The sequence below is a fragment of the Corvus kubaryi genome, unplaced genomic scaffold (genome assembly GCF_017639235.1).
Source record: "Corvus kubaryi isolate FWS band 111438036 unplaced genomic scaffold, C.kubaryi_AGA036_p1.0 37397, whole genome shotgun sequence".
Taxonomy (NCBI): Eukaryota; Metazoa; Chordata; class Aves; order Passeriformes; family Corvidae; genus Corvus; species Corvus kubaryi.
This window is the reverse complement of record NW_024581136.1, coordinates 10,551,615-10,572,288: the sequence shown is the minus strand read 5'-3', so window position 1 is coordinate 10,572,288 and position 20,674 is coordinate 10,551,615. Positions and strand designations below refer to the sequence as shown.

General features: G+C 46.6%; 1 protein-coding gene across 1 annotated transcript in view; it reads right to left on the bottom strand.

Annotated features, from left to right (window-relative positions):
- The window catches only part of P3H2 (prolyl 3-hydroxylase 2), a 65,419-nt gene extending 44,751 nt beyond the window's left edge, over positions 1-20,668 (bottom strand). The window contains exon 1 of the mRNA XM_042042257.1: positions 20,389-20,668. The gene's annotated coding sequence lies outside the window, so the exon portion shown is untranslated. The remainder of the gene's footprint in view (positions 1-20,388) is intronic.
- Positions 20,669-20,674: the final 6 nt, after the last annotated feature.

Here is a 20,674-nt window from a genome sequence, read left to right as displayed (position 1 = left end):
ACATGTCTTTGGGAGGGGGGAGGGGAAGCTCAAAACAGGCAGCAACACCTCTCAATGCAGCATTCACATAAATCTATGATCTTTGAGAATTAATTACAATTTCTGAAAGATCTTGAGCACTTTTAATTCAGAAAATTTGCCAGCAATTGCTAACTGCCTTTTATATTGAAAACAAGCATTCTGTTTGTGCTCTGAAGTTGTTTTTCTGTCCTTCCTTGAGCGCCCAGTCCTGGCCACTCCTGGGGACCTTTATTCTAGCTGGATACAGCTGCTCTCTGTGTCAATTGCATAAAAACAAAAACCAAAAGCAAACCTCCTCCTCCCCCAATACCATTAATCATGTGCTTTCTAGTGCACACAAATGTTACTAAGAGTAACAACAGCAATAACAAAAAGCGTGGGACAAATAGGTTTTCTCACTAGAAAATCCAAATGTGGTTTCTGCACTCCATGTCCATAGCCTGTTATTGCAAGGAGCTTCAAAGGAGCAGAATTGCAGGGAGCAGTTTGTGACACATCTGGTATTGGGCTTTATCTGGGAGGCATCTTAATTGAAACAGAAAATTCGTAATTAAGATTGGAATCCCTAACAACCTTCCCAGGACCCAAACAGGAAATTCCAGGTAGGAAACTGTTTCTCATCCAACTCTGCCTCCTCCTGAAACCAGAAGTCAAAGGAGCCCTGTGTTGGCCAGGCACCTCTGCTTTTGTGCTGCCCCTTGGCACCCAGTTGAACCCAATGGTATAGACAGGAAAAGAGATTAAAAAGAGCTGCTTGACTGGTATCACGGGCATCTTTGAAAACAGAGGGGCAGAAAATCAATCTGTAGTGCAAGATCAGTGTGTCAGGGGCAAGCAGGCAGCCACTGGTGCACCACTGCCTCCATCAGCCTTCTCCTCAGCTGGTACCTCCAGCTTCTGCCTCACTTACTGCCCACCCCCAGGGCACTCATAGAGCCTGTGATTGTTCCCTCATGCTGGGAAACATGCCTCCTTTCAGCTGGAGCATCTACTGCTAGAGAAGCATCAACAAGTCACTTGATGAAATTTACATCAGCACTTGACAACTTTTAGGAAAAAAATAGCCAAAGGAAATTGGGATTAATCCCAAAACACACTAGACAATTCACGTTTTTCAGGGGATGATATACCTGTCTCATTCCCAGTCCTTCATCTCCTCCAGCAAGATAAATAGCAAAGAAAACAAACCAACACCCTCTAAACTTTCCTTCTGCAAGGATCCAGATTCCATGAGACTAGTCTGCCTTGGCTGTGAGCTGGAAAATAATAAACCAGAGCTCTGTTCTTTCTCAAGGGCCACAATGAAGAAGCTGTGCACAACCAAGAATGAAAAAGTCCGTGACTCTGCATTTTCCAGGCTCTCCTCCAGGCTGGTTGCTTATAACTGAAGTTGTGAAAGAAGTATAGCAATTCTCTTCCCGGAGACATTTTTGATCATATATCAAAATATAGGCATCTTCTAGCATCTTCCCCATCTGCTTTCCTGAATCAGCACCACAGCAAATTCCACAGCAAGGTTTCCCATCTCCAGGTGCCACAGCAGCTAGCACACAGCCCAAAATGTGACAGTCAGAAAGTGTCCTGAGTCCCCAAGAATGAAGCAGGAAGCCAGTCATCTCTCCAAGAAGCCAACACCAAGCCTTTGGAATTCCAATTCGTGCATGGAACAGACATGAAAATCCAGGTTGTTCTTGTGCTCTTTCCCTAAAGCATGAATCAAGTCCCTCAATTCTATTTTTAGTTGAAACCACAATGGGAGGTCTGCAAGGGTGGAAAAACCTGGGAAGTCTGAGATGCAACCTACATCATGTCTGGGCTGCATCTGCATGACTCAGCAAGCTCTGAGGGGTAAGATCAGCATCTGTGGTAACCAAGAGCTTCCTCCTCTCCTTTCAAAAATGTGCAGTTGTTGCACAGCCAGACTCTGAGCAAGCAGCGTATTCGGAGGTGAAGTAAAAATACTTTCCTTACCTAGCAGATTACAGCAAGGCTTTCTCAGCAAGGAGTGTGAAGTGTCAGCTGCCTCAGGGGAGCAGCTCTAGCACCACAGCTTTTATGGTAAAATGGTTTACTGCAGTATCAGCCAGAGAGGGATCCATGGGCAATGCCAACACCCACTGAAAGACACGGCAATCCTCTGCCTTGGAAACAATTAAGGAAAGACCAAGAGTGTGTCTCTTGGTCTCACCCGGACACAAGTGTGTATGCACCAAGAATTGTTTCCACCCCACTTGTGGGTTTGGTTAGGTCGAACCAGAATCACAGGGTGGCCAAGAGTGGCTATACTGATGAGCCTGGCAGCATCTGGAGTGGGAAGGACATGAATTGCAGGTGTCAATTCACAACAACACGTTTAGATCAACCATTCACAGCTTGCTAACGAAGAGATAATTCTTGTCCTCCTGCCAACGCACGCAGCTCAGCACCCCTTGTGGTGTGGTGAAGCCTCCTTCCTTTTGTAGTTACCTGCAATGAAAATATGCACAGCAAACCCTCCCACCTGCACAGGAGTTTGAATAGCTACACCACTGAAATTAATTAAAAAATTAAGAAAGGGATGGATTTCACATCGTTGGAGAGACTCATGCTGTCCAGAGCAGGGCAGAGAGAAGCCCTGTCAGCCCATTTCCCACTGCCACCCTTCTGGCATACACTGCTTTTTTGGTTTCTTTTTTCAACATTTTCTATGGAAGGCAACTTACTGGGCTCTTTTAGTCTTCTAAACTGAGTAATTCTAACAAGACATGGTGTGATCCGTGGCAAAACACATAATAACACTTCTACTGCCTTTGTATATTTTCATCTTACTGGGGTGGTGAGTGCCTGATGCCCAGCAGATTCTGACCACGGGCACAAACCAAGAGCAGGGAACTCTCACTGCTGCTTTCACCTTGCTGAACATGTACACTCTGGGTAATTTATTTACCACACCAGTGCAAGCACTGCAGGCTCTTTGAGATGAACGAACTCCTGAAGTTTGTACACCTGTTACTGCCTCTGAGCATCCCATCCTCTAGCACAGAGCAGAATCACACACTGGCTCTGTGCAGATTACCCATGAAAAAATCATTAGTTAGAGGGGGGAAAAGAAAATATAACCACCATGAAAGAGAAAAGCTGTTAGATGGGGTTTTGTGCTTAATTGCTCAGCTAAGGTAAACTTCTTGCCTTGGGCCTCCCACAGCACAGCCAGAAGTAACAGCTTTTCTTTCTCAGGACTGAGAAGTCTTCTCATCTTCTTTTCATGCTTCAACAACTTTGTATTGGATATGAGCAAGTAATATCAATCATTTCTGCCTGATAGCTACCTTGCTGCTTTAGCAACAAATAATGTGATTAATGAAATTTTGAGGGAGAAAACAAAGGCTTTACTAAACACAAAACATCAGCTAAGCACTGTGAACTTTTCTTAAATTCCCTAGAAATGAAGAGCAGCTGCCTGGCACTGATTCCCCCAGCAGCATTTGAAGTGGGTGCTTCTGAAAATAGACATGATCTTGTGCCTAAGAAAATAATCCCTTAATTTTATAGGTGTCTGAATATAAAAAAGGCTGAAAATGAGAGTGTCTGGGGAGGCACATATAATGCACTGCCTGGTGTCTAAAAAAGTCTTTCCTTTTCCTCTCCAAGCATCAGCTAGTGGAACTTGACTTGATTTAAACTGGGAACGTGGGTGGTTCAAATAAGAAACCTTTTCACTTGATGTTCAGTTTGACATCGATTTCAGTTTTTTGGGGTCAGGCCACTCAAAAAGAAAAAAAAGGCAAAACTTAAAATCTTTCCCAAATTCTAGCAGTATTCCACAGCAAGGAAAAGTCCTCAGCAGCTCCATGTAGCGGCTGCTGGCAGAGGTTTGCCTCAAATTTTTAACAGGATATTTTAGCCTCTCTACATAGCAGTGACATACACTGTCACTGTGTTCTTGGGTGAAACCAGATGAGATAAAAAATAAGCAAAAACCCCATTTTTTTGTTCTTGGGGAACTGTTCTGATCTATGTTACCAGTAGCAGGAGGAATCAGGCTGGAAGCAACCTGGGTGGGGCTGGGTAGTGAATGTGGGAAGGGGATATTTGTGCTGAGGAGGACTTGTACCATTCTGGGCAGGGCTGAAGTTCCTCTGCCAGGAATACTGTCCCTAAGAGAAGAAGCAATAGAGCAATCTTGTGACTGCTCACACCATGATGCCCTGCTAACCCGATGGTGAATCACTGACTCAATACACAAGGCTCTGGAACAAATTCTAGAGAGAAAGCAGGGAAAAGTCTCACCAGAGCACATCATGAAACTCTGGAGTTATTTAAAGCCCAGAAAATACCAAGAATGGCCCATGAGACAGCAGCTGTTTGGGAATGGTCTGTTATAAGCTACTCTAAAGAAAGCACTGAATATCCTAATTATGTTGAAAATTATACAGGTCAGCTTCCATATTTAGTACAGAGTGGCACAGAGATAGCAAGGGGACAGGACACATTCCTACTTCTTTAGCATGATGCCACCCAGATCCATAAGCAGTCTTGGCCTTCTCCCCTGTTATTTAAACTACAATAAGCTGTGCTCTGCCTTCAAGGAAAAAGGGGGGTGGGGAATGAATCCAGACCTTTGTGGGGAAGGTTTCAGTGAAAAGGCTGGCTGCTTTTCTGTGGTTACTGAGGTAATGAAACTTCAACAGGGGCTTACACAATGTCAGAGTGGAAGAAATTCAAAGCATCTATGAGAAGGGTTTTAAGTTACTCAAAAGCCTTACTGATACGATTTCAGAGCCAGCTACTCTGTTTGGACACCAATGTGCAAGTGAACACGTCTTTCCAAACCACATGCAGCCAGGCTATTCATACTCCCAGTCTTGTCCCAGCCATTCATAAGCAGGAGTGTGAAGCAGCAGGGCAAATCAAATGAATGACTTCATTCCTCCGGGGATATGAGCAAATGTGAACAAAGAAGCAAACAGTTACAAATTCAGGGTGCCACATTTTGCCAAGTTTTCTTCTATTGGGGTACTAAGAAAGATTCAAGGAATACAACTGTTACACTCATTCCTAAAGCTCTGCACCCATGACTGCACACGAGTGTGTATGCACAAGCAAGCTCCAGGATCTCCCAAATTTACAAGCCTCCCTGCCCAGCTCTGTGGAAGATATCACACAGCAGTTTAACACACTACACTTGTGCAGTTGGATACAAAGATGTATGTCTGGGGTAAAGCAGAGTTTGGGGTACTGCATCCCATGCCAGGGAAGTGTATTCCTTTTGCTAAAGCAAAGGCCAAAAGCTCTTGGAAATCCTCACTTTGTAATAGAAAAGGTGTTTATGGACTGGCTAAGACACCCCCAGTTGCTAACCTGGGACCCAGCAAAACACCAATCAGCTCCATTGTGAATTTTCTTCTGCAGCAATCCATGTCTCTGTAGCTCAGAAAAGACATGTGTCTATGCTTGCTGCTGAAGACCAATGTCCTATTGTAAACATGAAATCTTCTAGTGTGATCTAGGAAAAAAAAAATGAAAAATTTTGGATGTGCTTCAGTGATGAGAAAACCCAATGCACACTACCTGAGAATAATCCTGGTTAAACCTCTCTGCCTACCTGGCCTGGAGGATGAGTCCCTCCTGAGGAAGGACCAAATCCCCTGTGAGACAGTGCTGGCTTTTCTGGACACCTGGCACACAGGCTTTAAGCAGTGGAAGCAAAGCTACACGGCCTTCAAAACCTCCAAAAGTGACCAGCTGAGAGACATGAAAAGCAGCTGTTTGCTTTGTGCAGGGTCAAGACCCTGTGAGTTACTACCATCAGCTCCCTCTTTCCCAGCCACAGTGACCCTGCCTGGCTGCTTCAGTCCCAGCATGAACTCTTGCTCCAGTTTTCTGCAGGAAGAAGTTCAAATCCAACCTTTTGGCAAGTTCTTCCTTTCCAAACAAACCCATTGCTACTCATCCTCCTCAAACCCTGGTACGGGCAAGTGCCCCTCAATATGACAACATCCCCAAGACCTTCTCCTCCAGTTTGGCACAATAGTCTGCCAAACACATTTGATGCTGTGACTCCTTTCCCCTGATCCCTTTGCCATTTCTCTTCCCTGCCCCAATTTGTCTTGCTTATACTTCTCTTTCCACTCTCCCATGAGTGAAAGACAAACCGAAATATGCTCCAGAGCTGAAATTTCAGTTCACCTCATGGATTTGAAATCAAGCAGAGTATCAACTTTCCAAAACAAATCTCAGTGGATGTTGTAATAATTATTTTTCCAGTAATGATTTTTTTTTCTTGTTTAAAGTAAAGCAGTATGAAAAATAGATAGAGTCTTGCTGGGAAGGGAGAGTCCCTCTCAGCAACTCTCCTCAAGCAGCGCAGCTGAGACAGGACGAGCTGTCAGTCCTGCTCAGCCCCATGGCTGATGGGTCTGACTCTCCTTGCAGTAGCTCATGCTGATTGTCAGGGTCTTGCTGGTGAGGTTCGCCAGAAACCAGAAAGAAATAGGGATGTGTGTAGAACAGATTCCCAGGGTAATTTATGGTGAGCTATAGAATGGGATTTATGGCATTGGGCAGTGGTGTGACAGAGGGATGGGAGTGGGTTGAGGACATTAGGACATTTAGGACACTTCATCCTCAGCCAGATGTGTCCTGTAAAATGAAAGCTGCTGCCCCTGGACAAGGCAGCTGGCTTTCCACATTCAGTCCAGGTCCCAACCAGAAAATGTTTGTAACTCAGGAACTACTCCAACGAAAACCCTTGAGTCACATTTCTTACAATGATCCTATCAGGCTTTGAAGGCCCAAAACAAGGAGAACCATTATTCTGCAGCCTGGCAATTATTTAGGACTCCCACTCATCTGAAATGCTCAATTTCCCCCAGATCCCATGGATATTATCAGGTTTTGAGGGCCTTTTAAACAGCAGCAGCAGCAGCTCAAGGAAAAGCATCTGGCATAAAACATACTGAATGTATTGAAGTCAGAAAGATCCCTGCAAATGTAGTAAGGAACACCTGAGTGTGAATTTCTACTGTATGGAACACAGACACTGCTCTGGTGCCTGTGAAGGAGCTTTAACAAAGGGTCATGTTGGAAGCTGACCTGCCCTGGACCTGCATGGCTGACATCCATGTCTCCTCTTTCACGTGCAGGACAGTTGTGACAGTGAATTGTCACTGCTGTATGACCGCTCTCCTCTGAGGGGACAGTTAGCTCATGTCCTGCTAACAAGCCAGGCAGCACCACTGACTCTGAGCAAACCGCTCCATAATTGGCCTTTTGCAGCGCAGGACATCTTTAATTAATCTGCTACTGTTTATGTGTGCTCTTCCTGCTGGAGCTCACTCACAGAGCACGGACACCACGCGGCGCATCTGACATTCCCCAAATACGTGATGTCAGTTGTGTCTTACAATGCCGAGTGCCTGGTGTGTAATTACTGCACATCAAACTCATCCCACAGATGGGCAAATCAGGGCATGGAGTGCTGGGCTAGAGCAAACCCAGCTGTTCCTGCCCTGCCTCACAGACTGTTCCCGGTGTCTGGGTCACACGCTCCCAAATCAAACACAGTTGTGACCATCAGGCAGTTGCTACATCTAAGCCTGAGGTCTGCCAGATCTCATCTGAGCGCTGTGCAGAATGAAAACCCAACAGGCTGGATTCAACACACGTGGTTCAATGCACAGCTGTGCTCTAGTAAGTCATCAGGCATCAACCTGAGTCACTAGAACAGTCACTAGAACAGATGTAAGTCCATGGCAAGTATAGGCAGCACTTCAGCTCTTTTTCTTTCTGCACAAGCTGCGTCACACTCCCTTCCATTTGTCCTTACAACCTCCATCTCAGTGCTTTCAAATTAATGGACAGATGCACCCATACCATTACATATTTTACACAGTTTTATTGCTAATACCAGCAGGTCTCAAATCCAGACACCTGTGAGGACTCTGCTAAATCCATCACCAACTTACAGTGCAGTCCATCAGTCAGAGCAGTTGTCCTCAGCATGGACCAAGATCAAAGAGTGCAGCTCAGAAGGCTTCAAACCCTGCTATTTTCAGCAGCCTTTGGTACATATCTCTGTCTGAAATTCTCTAGCACTGACATCCTTCTGCTGTCACCCATCACTGGTTGGACAAAGTCTCTGATTGCACTCAGCAGCACCCTGGCTCTGAAACAAGAGATAACCGAGTGCTGCTTTTTGGCTCATAATGCTAAGCAAAAGCAGATCTAGTTTTCTGTGCTCAGGACTGCTAAAGCACTAAGTGTAGATAAGAGCAGAGGGCCAAGCTTGTTGGCACATAAAAGGGAGAATACCGCACAGCCAGAATTCTACTGCAGTTTTGCAAAAGGGGAATCTACAAGGATAACCTCCAAAACGCCTGATGATCCTCCTGCCACAGAGGAAACACTATAAAAAGAAAAGCAGATTGTCCCTTCCTTGTCTTCCTGCAATCTTTACTTTTCCAAACCTAGGACTCAAGAGCAAACAGAGCAAAATTAAATATGGTTGAACTCTCAGCTGTCTGGGCTTACCTCTTCTTCCTCAGTAGCAGAGAATAAGTTCCAAAGCTGTCATTAAGTGGCTTAAATAAGATGGACAGTAAAGTGATTCATATAATGCACTATTGACTCAGCTGCACCATTGACAAACCGGCACTTAAAAGCACTGATAGCACCACCAGCATTCTGTTTCACTTAGCACAGTAATCCTCATCACTTCCCAAACACAATCCTTCCTAGGCTTGAGTACCTTCTTACCCCAATGAAATAATCCCTCACTCAGGGGCTAAGCACTGCTGGCTCTTATACCTGAGCACTCCCTCCCATCTCAAGTGTGCAGCACAGGCAAACACAAGGAGAGTTTTCCTGTTCATCTCCCCGGCTCCATGCACATCTGTGCATGTGAGAAGAGCCTGTGACACACACCTAGAGCATGCAAGAGCTCAACTGGCAATCCTACTTAGCAGGACTTTGTTACTCAGCACAGGCTGGCTGCAATACCAAAGCAACCCCAAAGACAGCACAGAAGATCCCGAAGGACCTGGAGCCCTTTCTGAGCAGGATTCCACCACCTAGGAGCTGAACTGTAACATCCACCATGTAAAACAGCATCAAAGGGACAGGAATGTAAACAATAAGCCTGAAACATGCAAACTTTCACTATCTAATACTTCTCAAAAGCGTCATGAAGGACGCTATGGCTTCTACACTGTGCTTTTCAAAATAGCTGAGTGTACTGATAGCTGGCAACTCACTGACAGCTTTAAGTGCTGTAACTTTCAAAGAAAAAGTCCAGATGAATGCTTATTCAGGTCTCTCTACCTGGTTTGGTTTGATTCAAAAAAGAGTAGAGGCTGTAAGTGGTTTATTTAGGAGTCAATAATCTAGCCAGATTCCACAGCAAGGATCCAAGAATATATTTGGAAAACAGAAGCACAGTGATTAAAGAAATAGTGATTTGGAGTTAAAAACACCACTGTAGGAAGCCTTGTGCTACAGTGCAAAAGTCACCCAAACAGTAATCAGGCTGGAATGAGTCTTCCAAGATGGGAAAATCTCTTTTGTTAAGCTCAGATCTGAGTTTGGCAACATTAAAAGAATCATAGCCTACTCCAGCTCCCAGAGCGTCAGCTATCACATGGGAGAGTCCAGCTGCCAAAACTGAAACTGTCCTGCACATCCCAGGCCATCAGGGAGCTACAAGCCTTGTCCTCTACAAAGCAGTGCCTTGCAGAGCTGCCTCCTGCCACAGTGCTCGCTGCAGCCTTCCCAGCATCCAGGCCTGAACCGTGCCCGGGCACTGGGGAACAGCCAGGCACTGATGTCCCATGTTGTGCTTTTGTGACACCCAAGTCATTGAGGCTACAGGAATGAGACCTCAACCCAGCACTAAAACACTGGGTGCACAGAGGATCTGCCCCTTTATAAGGTGGTGAGTCTGGTCAAGGAATGCTCAGGCCACAGGGAGAAAGATTCAGCCAGTTTGGGTGGCAGAGAGCAAACTCCAGCAGCAGGAAGGGCGGCTGGGAGAGCATATAAAGGTCATGCTGATGGCAGACAGGGGTGCAACAGTTTTGGCTCCCCCATGCAGGCAAAAGTGCTGCATGAAGCCTGTCCGAGCCAGGCTTCAGCTGTAACTCAGCTGGAGACTACAGCCCAGACACGGACATTACCTGGGGAGAGCTCTGGGGGAGCCTGAGGGTGTCCTTTGCATCCTCACAACACACAGGACATGCCTGCAGTGAGCTACCACAGTCTTGTAGCCCAGCCTAGGCTTCACAGAAGGGACCTGAAGTTGACAGCTGAGTGGACAAGCTGCTTCCTAAAGTGGCACATTACTGTTTTATTTGCTATTTGCCTGCCTTGTAACAGGATCCAATCTGAAACCAAGTTTTACTAGCAGCACCCCAGTGAGCCAAGGTAACTGGCTGGAGGAGCCTGTGACTGACCCTGGAGTGACAACTCCAGAGAAGCAGCAGAGCCACCTGGACACCAGGGTGCAACACTTATGTTAAAGAAAATAGAGTAGGACTGCCAATCAAGGAACCACTCACTGCCAAAAGACATTAATATTTAAAGCAAAGGGAGCAGTAGTAACCAGGTTCCCCAGCAGCCCACAATGGGATCTGCAGTTAGTGCAGCACCCTGCAGTGCCTACACACGGTGTGCTGAGTGCAACAAGGTTATTAAGAGCACAAGATGCAGAAGCACCACTCACTCAGCAAACCCTGTCCCAACCACCTGCTCTCAGCAGCACAGATCAGGACTCTGCATCACCATGCAATAAAAGTCTCTCCCAAAGCAGCATGACTTCCCTCTACACAAACAGCCTTTCCTCACCCACCTCTGGAGCTCAGTGCATTTCAAATTCTTGCTTAACAGCCTGCAAACACATCCCCAGGATTAGTGCTGCCCACAGGTAAGAAAACTCCTGTCCATTTTCAGCCCCTGCAGCACAGAGACCAGCAGCTCCATAAATAAGAAAAATGGGGATAAGACACAACATATTTTCCTCCCTTTCACTAAAATATTTTGCTTCATCACAGATCCTTTGGATGAGGTTGGCAGCCACAGATGGGGAGTGTTTTCCAGCAGCAGGACAGTGAAACATACCACAAGTCAGTGCTCCTCCTTTCAGACTCTTTCAATGAAACTTTGCCGTTTCTCTTCTGCTTCCAAAGACACAGAGTAACTCAGGTCACAGATGCCCCAGCATATATATAAACCTTAGAACAGGCAGTACCTTGGCAAAAAACCACTTTAAAAGCAGCTTTCCAAGCAAGGGAACCAACAGACTGTGCTTCAGTCCCTGGGCAATCACAGAAACACCTTGGGCAAATATTTTGAAGGATGTTTTCCAAGCTGTTTCTCTCTGTACCACACGGATCTTTCCTGGGAAGGAATACTGCTGGCTCCATCTTCAAAAGGAGTTGCACCCGCAGCCCTGGGCGATGAGCTTCAGCACATCTCCCCACTGCACCCTCCAGAGTCCAGCCCTGACCTCACAGAGCTGTGGGTTTAGGCACTGCCCTACCTGCAATACTTTGAGGCAGGATTTGCCCACCCTTTTTCTTCAGGCAGAAGGCTCTGTGGATTCATGTGCTCCCACCTCTAACTTTGACAGGACACAGCACAGTCTCAGGCTTATCTTTCTGCAGGGACGTGATGTGAGATCAAGGCCACCACTGCAGCTGCTTTGGAAAATCCACGGTGAAAAGCAGCATGTCAGTGTCTAGCAACCATTTTTGTGATTTTTCTGATCTTTTTTATTCAGGTATACTGGTACATTCTAGTGGTGCAGACAGTCCATTTCTGACAGTGTCCCTTCATTTTCTTCTCCTTCACTAATTTTCTGTGACCTCCCAGATGTTCCCATAACCCTTAATAAAATCTTTAGTGTTGTAAATACAGAATTTTCTCCTGCCCATGGCTAACCCACACTTAAAACCTGCTGACTGCTCTGCACCTCTGGTACTGGTGACATTCTCCCAAGCAGCCTGTCTGCAAACTCTGCCTGACCCAAGAACCAGCATTAGGGCAGGGAGCAGGGGACAGTGGCCACTGCCACCAGGCCACCTCTCAATGGCCAGCCAGTCACCTCCATGCTGTGAGGGGACACGTTCCCTGTCACCACAGCACGGTCGGCGTGCTGTCCCACACCCTATCTGCTTCCCACCCCAGCACGAGCACAGACTCAGCCTTTCATCCAATCCTGAAAGAACGTGTTTTTCTCCTCTTTTTTTTTTTTTTTTTAAGTGAACAAGAAGCTACAAGTGAGTATTTGGCCTTCGCAGCTGATGGGCTGCAGCCAAAGCCTGCCATATGTTCCAGCTAATACACGTGGGCTTTGCTTCTCATCCAAGAAAGAAAAAATAAGGACATTTATAAGTTGGGATTCAGCAGGATCATGTGGGAAGGAAGGGGTGGGGAAGCGATGCTATTTTTGTTGCTGTAATTATTTGGTGGCCAAATCCCTGACCCTTGACGTCAGCCCTGGAGGGTCTGTTCAACTGACCAGTTGTCATGGAAAGGAGAAGGACTGGTTGGGATGTACAGGCTGATGAGGTACAGCTCCTTGCTGCCTGAACCCACCCACAGGCAGACCCCCTGCCTTCATTAGTCATCACCAGCTCATGGCCAAGAAATAAAAATGTCAATACCTTATTGCTGACATGTTGGCTGGAAACAAAAGCATCCAGGGAAGTTCGTGCCCTCCTTCCTGCCATCTGTTACTGTTCAAAACTACAGGCCAAGTCCTGATCTCAGCTACCCCAGTGCTAAGGCAGAGAAACTCCATGACCCTCAGCTGGGTCACTCCGGGTTCACATTGATTTATCCAAACTCAGCCTGGCCTCAGTCCAGACTACACACATGGAAATATGCCCTGTGCAGAGTACAGGGGTTCCTACTCCTTGGGAACAAACCCAATCACAATGACTAATTCATACCACCTCCAAAGGAAAAAACTAAGATAAATAACGCCTCAATTCCTTGCTCTAGACATCCAGCAGTGCTTTGAGCCCAGAATCCTGCTAGCAAGGCTCCAACAGTGCTCAGGAGGTTAGCAGCAAATGGCTCAGCTACTGACACGATGGTTTCTCACCACTGCCCATGCCATCCACGATGAAGTCACCAGTTGTACAAGGAAATGAGAATAATCCTTGTTGAAACCTCAGCCACAAGAGTACTGGGCATAAGTTTGCTTAGCAGGGCTAAACTGCATTGCTCATTCACATGCAGTTCATCATCAGCTGCCGTTTGTTATTCCTGTGGCCAAGGACAACAAAAGGGCTCCGCAGAAGCCAGAGCAGAGCTCTCGGACGTATGGATGAGATTTAACAGGCAGCACAAAAAGCCACTTAACAAATCCCAGCACACCAAGGCGCATGGACGGGGCAGTTCAGCAGCAAGGCTCTGCCAAGGAGCAGCCAGCAGAGGAAGGTGCAAAAACCACGAGAAACTAAGGAGATAAAAGAACAGGGAAGGAACAGATTCCTGGGTCACATCCCAGCAAGGAGTCTGGTTTCTCCTGCACTACTGGTGCCCAGTTTTGTTCCACTTGGGACATTAACCTAGCTCGTGCACTGGGAGACCTTTAGATCAATGTCTCAAAGAATCCACTCAAACCATATGAGTCACACCTGTCTCATCCATCATCCAAGCCACGTCACCAGGGATTGCCAAGAAATAAGGAGGAATCCAGGCTTACCTTATTTTCTCCAAAAGACTGAGAAATATTGCAGACTGGGACCCACGGCAAGTGTATTTTGAAGCCCTGGCACGACTGCATAGCCATGAAGTGAGAAAGAGGAATTTGGCAAGACAAAAAGAGCAGCCCTGGCTATCAAATGGATGATTACTAGGCTGTATGAAATGAGCTTAGTGGGTCTAAGACCAGTATGTGTTTACTGGTTGTGTCCTGATTTGCTGGGCAGAGCTGTCCTAATTTACTACCAGTTGAAATTACGTGGCAAACTGCAAACAACTGAGTTCTGCTTTTGGATTTGCTCTATTAAAAAAAAAAAAAAACAGAACCAAACAAACCCAAACACTCAAAAAACAAAACAAAAACAACCAGCAGAAAATCACTACAACAGGTAGTCTAATTTTTAGTACATCACCAGCCCATAGTCAAGTCCAAAAAGTCAAGACTGAGTCTCCTGTGAAGAGAGTGAGACACCTTCACCACTGAGACGTGCCTGGTCTGCATTTGCTGGCAGCAGAATTGAACCACTGGGTCACCTCCTTCCATCTCTGACAATACTTTCAACTCAAAACATTTTAGAAACATTTCAGAAACATTTCATTTGAAGTGGTCAGCAAGAACAGGAGCAGAGGCAGCTGGGTCAGTGTCCCAGGCTTAGGGCAGGACTAAATATCGTGCTCTAAACCCAGGACACTGACCCAACCATCAAGACTCAGTGTTTTCCATCCCCATAAACTGAGTTTATTTTTGTCCTAAATAATTTTAGCTTTCTGAGCACTAACATTTATCCTCTGCTGAGGAGTAGGAATGCTTTCTCAGAAAATCTAAATAAAGAGACGTTCCAAGAGATTAATTCTGGGATCTGTTTATTTATCCAGTATCTGAGTAATACCAATTCTCAAGATTGAAGATAAATAAACACCACTAATAGTAAAAATCAAAATAATAATGATTATCTTTTACTATAGGTCTTTGTCTGAGATGTCATAAATCCTGCAAAAACAAGACCAACTGCACAGGCAGGCCTTGCAGGACAGGTGGTGCCTGTGGTAAGAAATAGCTGCTCCCCCAAAGACTTTAAATTAGGAGGTTTTACACGTTATTCTGTGTCACTGCCCACGAGATGCTGCAAGTGAAACCATATTTACCCCAAAGGCTGTGGCTCACCCCTGGACAGGGCCCCATTATCTGCTTAGGTCCATGCAGCATTGTGGCACGAAGGAAAACTGAGCAAAATGCTCATGGAAAACAGCAGTCCTTGAGTGAAACAAACCAATTCCCTAAGCAACTACGTTGGTGTGAATCCAGAATTACTCCACAATCCCTAGGTGGGTAATCCGGATGTCTGTCAAGGAGACAAAAGTCTCTGGCCCTGTGAAACACACAGAGATGGGCAGCAGTGAGTAGTTACTGGAGGTGGAAAGAATTTGGTGGAGGTGTCTCAACAACCATGCTGAAGGTTGGTACAGGCACTCAGACACCCAAACGTGGCTGGTGGAGAGATCACACAAGCCCTGGCAGAGGGCAGAACAACTGGACTGGAGAGGTTAAAGGCCAAGGTTTACATACACAACTCTCCTCCCTTGGGTCTGGATCCTCTTAAATAGGGAGTTTTCAAAGGCAGAACTGGAGTCGGGCAATTATCTGTATCGCAAGTGTTTCTGAAGTCTGGGCTCCCACTCTGTCCCTTTTGTTGCTCTTCCGTGGTCTTTTATCAAGTGACTATTGTGTCTGTGCTGCATTTCAGACATCTTGGTGGCGTGGGTGGGCAGGACAGCCCAGTGTGACCCAAGGACATGTTCCCAGCAGCACCCCCAGCACTACCCCATCTGCTGCAGTGCAGAAGACCCGGCAGTGAAGACAAAAGTGGAAGTTCTTCCCAAACAAGACCTTTTTTTTTAAAAAAAAGGAACAGCTTTAAAGAAAAAATAAACAGCCTCTCCTACAACACAGAAAACCTAAACATTATTGTTTTATGCTTGCAACACATGAAGTCATGATGGTAACAGAACTGAAGAACATCTCAGACATGGCAAGGGGGGGACTCAAGACAAAAACAGAATAAGCCAGACATAGTCAGATTCTTGCCCTTTTTGCTCCACCTACAATCTGGCATTACTAAGATAGAAGCAATGTCCAACATGCTGGGGACTTGTTTTATTTATTGTTTTAAACCCAAGCACAGACTAAAAGGCTTTTACTCATCTAGATCCAAGGCTGGTGGTTACAAACTACATATGTATGATTCCTGCCATGCTTCACTGATGTGCAACAGGGCATTCAGGCAACTAGGAAGACAAGACCACTGCAAGTCAGTATTTACAAAGTGGGAGGAAGTGCTCAGCAAAAGCACACCAATATCCAGAGAAAATTAAAACAGACTATAGCCATCTACCCAGCAAGCAGGCCAGGGAATGCTGTGGCTGGAAACAGGATGACACAAAGGAAAGAGACCTCAAGGAGAGGGTTGGTAAGGTAGAAGAGAAACAAGGCCTGGTTTTGCAGTTGAGACAGTGATCAACTTTTCCAGGTTACTTGTTTTTGGACCAAGCTGATTTTCAGGAGTTAGACCGGGGACTGGAAGTAATGCTCTGTCACAGGGTTCATGGCAGACCATCCAGGGCAAGCTCCAACACGGCTCCTGAGTCAGCAGCTCGCAGCAGCAAACGCTGTCACAGTGTATGTTGTGTACATTTCCTCCTCCACTCACTCTCAGAGCTAGAAAAACTCCAAAAAGCAGGGTTAGGAACATCACGGCCTGCAGGCTAGGTTTTTACAGAAAAAAGATGACTAAAGCAGCAAAGCAAGGAGAAGACATGACTAATAAAATATTTAAGAGGGCAAAGAGATCCCACCACACCCACCTGCCAAGCCTAGAGGGTATTTCTTTGACAAAGACCAAGCAGCCAGTACACAGCAGAGACCAGCAGCATTTGGCAAACTGTCCTGCCTGTGGGACATGACAGCAGAAACCCACTGAAGAACCTTTTCACTGTGGGCTGGAGAGCCCAAGACATGCACTGCAAGAGTTAAATCCCATGTTTTCATCTCCTTCTGTTTCCACACCTTCTCAAACCCATCCCACCCTAACTGCCTCAAATAGCTGTACCCAGTGTATTTCCAAATTACCTGAAAATATCAGCTATCCTAGGAAAAGGAGGAGTATTCCTACTTAAATACATATTGAGAAGCTGCAAAGAAGTCTTACAAACACATGTGGACTTGGGCTGCTTGTTCAATGCAATTTGACTCTGTAGAGTCTGCAGTCAACCTCAGGAGCCTGATCCTGAGTCCAAAGCTGACAGAAACCTTCAGCTGAATCCACAAGCTGTCCCACTCCTGCAGTGCACCACAGTCTGCCCTCACATCATGCCAGAGTCACCAGAAACACTCAGATCACGTCTGTGAAATAGAAAAGTGGTCTTCAGAAGACCACTGTTTCTGTTTCAGAAAAGTACAGATAAATTAGGAAATGATTGCTAGGATGATGGGGAAGATCACATCAGAGGCTGATAGAACGTGTTTTTATAGAGGGATAGCACCGGTATTTCACTACACACATCATCACCTCCCTGCCCCTTTACAGTACTCTGTGCAGGAATATCTTGAGCATCTGCTCAGAAGCAAGAGCAATGCAGCCCAGTGCAGCTGTTGCTATTGGCCAGTTTTAAAAGTCCCAAAAAAGCAAAAAAAAGAAGCAAAAGAAGTCCAAAACTTCCAATTCTAGCACCACATTTCCACCAGTTCACTGCAGAGTCTCATTTACATCATCACAACTGGGCCAGGCTGTGCTGGTGCTTGCTCTGCAGTGAGAGACCAGAGGCAGTGGCAGACCCCAGCCCGCTCCCAGGGCACCAGAAGGCAGTGGGAGGCCCTTCCTGCTCCCAGGGCATCTGGGTAGCCCTGCTGCTCCCAAAACAGCAGAGGCACACACAGTGCTGGCCAATGTTTGGCTGTGCATCTGTCCAGCAGAACTGAAAGCCTGTGCTTTTCCTACCCCACAGGAGTGTTGCAAGAATTAGTTCATGTATATTCAGCACCGTTTTTCAAAGTGCTGCACAAGAGCCAAACCCTTCAATTTTTTTTCATCTGTTCCTTGCTCTGTCACTCCCTCCTGAAGGGATGTGTTTCTCCCCTCCTGAGAAACAAACAAGCACGAGGTCAGCAAGAGTGGGAGGTGGGAAGAACATTCCAGGCTGCTCCTCTTCTCTCAAACCACAAATGTCACCAAACCCTGCCATCCTTCCAGTCCTCTGTACTACTGCCCAGCATCCTGGCCTCATCTTGCAGCCCGGGGAGGAGCTGGACAGGGTTCACAACAGGGTTTTTAACCTCATCTCATTTCCTCTTGGGTTTCAAGGAGAAAACACGAGGGTGAAATGGCCACCCCCAGAACTGTGCAGCCTGTCTGTGCACCCACAGCAAGGCAGGCAGGTTCTGCACAAGCCCCGCTTTGCAGCTCCTCTTTTCAGCCAAAATGCTGAGCAGATGCTGCAGCCAAAGTCAACCCAGAGGGTGCGGAGCTGATGCATCCCAACCCTCAGGGAACATGCCAAAGCCTTGGCACTCAGCCTTGGCACTCAGGGGTGGTTCACATCCGAGTGTATGACTTTAGACCTCGTGTTTGGTGCAAGTGCAGGCAAATTCCAAGTGGTGTATTTTCTCCTGTGCACAGACTTGTTGAGCCAGAGCAAAAGGGCAGTCCTGGGAGCAGAACTCAGATACAGGCAGCAGCCAGGTGAGGACGTGGACAAATCACTGCAGGGTGCTCTGTGGGATGAGGTTGGTCAGTGCTGCTTACAAAACCCAAGAGCATCAGAAAGTGTTAAAGAAAAAGGTATTAAAAACACATGTCTAGTCAAAGAGTACCTTCCCTTGGCTGCAGTGCCTGACACCCGGACAGCCATGCAAATACCAAGAACATCCACGACTCCATCAGAGAGCAGTGAAATCAGTGCTAGCATGAACATAAAATCCTCAGATGTTGCAAAAGCAAATTAAGATGAGTCACACATAAAATAAATTTTAAAAGGCCTGTTTTCAACACATTGCTTTGATAAGCTCAGAATACCATTTTAAATGAGGAAAATAACCTCAGTCTCAGTAGAAGCACACCTACAAGCCCATACCCCAAAATCTTCTGGGTATTAGTAGTCAACCTCAGGAGCCTGAAAATATATCAATTTTACTGAAGTGGGAGACAAACACCCTAATGCTTTGTTTAGAGGAAAGTATTTCAGTGAGTTTGACATCAGTGAGTCTGGAAAAAGCTTTGAAATCAGGATAAGAAATCACTTAATTTTTTAGCATGACAAATTTTGTGTCACTTCCCACAAATGCTGACACTACATAGAGCATCTTTCATAGTAAGGACCATCAGCTGCACTGGCATTGCACACAAGCCAAATTACAGTTCCAGTTCACTCCCAGGATTTCTTTCAGGAACTCTGTGCACCACATGGCCACTAGAGTTTAAGCCAGTGCAGTTCTAGTCCCTGACTTGTAAAACTGACATTAAGGCAATAACAGAAAAGGAAGCATAGAAAAAGCAATATAGCTATGATTTTCCACTTGGTTTCAGAGTGCTGATGGTTTGCCTCCTTGATGTGTGGCTGTGTAAGCACTGCACCACAGGCACCAGCACTGCCTAGGAAAGATATTTGCTTCTCCACCTGGAAATGGACTTCAGCAGAATCACCTTCCCTGTGCTCCGCTATGCAGGTCTTCACCTATTAAGTTGCCTAAAGCAACTAAAAGGTTATGAATGGGCTCAAGTAAAGCAGAAATCCAGAGGGAGATGTTCCAGAAATGCTTTAAACATTCAGCTTGGCATGAAACAAAACTCCCACAGTTTCTGTCCTTACTAGTCATGAACAGGAGGACTTACTACAGGTAGCTGGCTTGATAGAGCACAAGTCTTGAATGAATAAGAAAAGCACCATTAACTATCATGGTGTGGGTTGGTGGGGGGGTTGTTTGGGGTTTTTTTCTCTGTTTTTTTTTTTTTTTCTTCTTTTTGGAAAGGAAGTTCAAAGAGTAACACCATTTTCTCATGTTTTTTACCAGTTATAAGGCAGAAGTTACTGGGATAAGAGGATGATACTCAGGATGTCAGTGACTGCTAAATACTGACTGCACAGTGTTACTTTGCAGAAATACTGTGAAGTATTTCACATCACATCAGGATAACGACCATCAGGTCCCTGGAACACAGGTTACATATCCTCCAGCTTCACGTACAGTCCCAGCTCCTGGAACATGGAATCAGTTCAGCTTGTCTGAAAGGGAAACACCTCTGGCAGAGGGCATTGGGGGGTTACTGCAGGGTTTCTGGGAGCTTTTCTCTGCAAACTGAAGGCAGACAATTTTCAGAATTATGCTATGTCACACTAAAACAAAAACATCCTTTCCCCAAAGCAAACAGAAAAGCCACCCAAAACAAACCAGGAAACGCACAGGTAAGCCAAAGCTGGACAGAATCCACGTTGCCATCCAGGATACTTTTTCTCAAGAACTGGCCATGACCACTGACCACACACACCAGTGAAAATGTTGGGGGGGACCACACCTGGACGGCTGACAGAGATGGCAGAGGGGGCACACTTGGGATATTCGGTACGGAAGCGCGGTAACCCTTTGGAGAGGGCAGCTAGGAGGGCCGGGCCGGGGCGGGCGGTGCCTACCTGGATGTATGCGCGCTGCAGGTAGCTGTAGGGCACCCTGCGCTGGAAGTCGGCGCGCACCTCCTCGGCGGCGCGGTGGCGGGACACGGCCCCCAGGCGCGGCTCCTCGCAGCGCCGCACGCAGTCTGCGCGCCGCAGCACCGAGCCGAAGAAGGGCAGGTCCCCGCCGGCGCCCGGGCCCGGCGCCGCCAGCCGCACCTGCGCTCGGCATAGCCGCCGGCACCGCAGCCGCGCCGCCCGCAGCTCCCGCCGGCTGCGCAGCGCCCGCTCCAGGCACCGCGCCGCG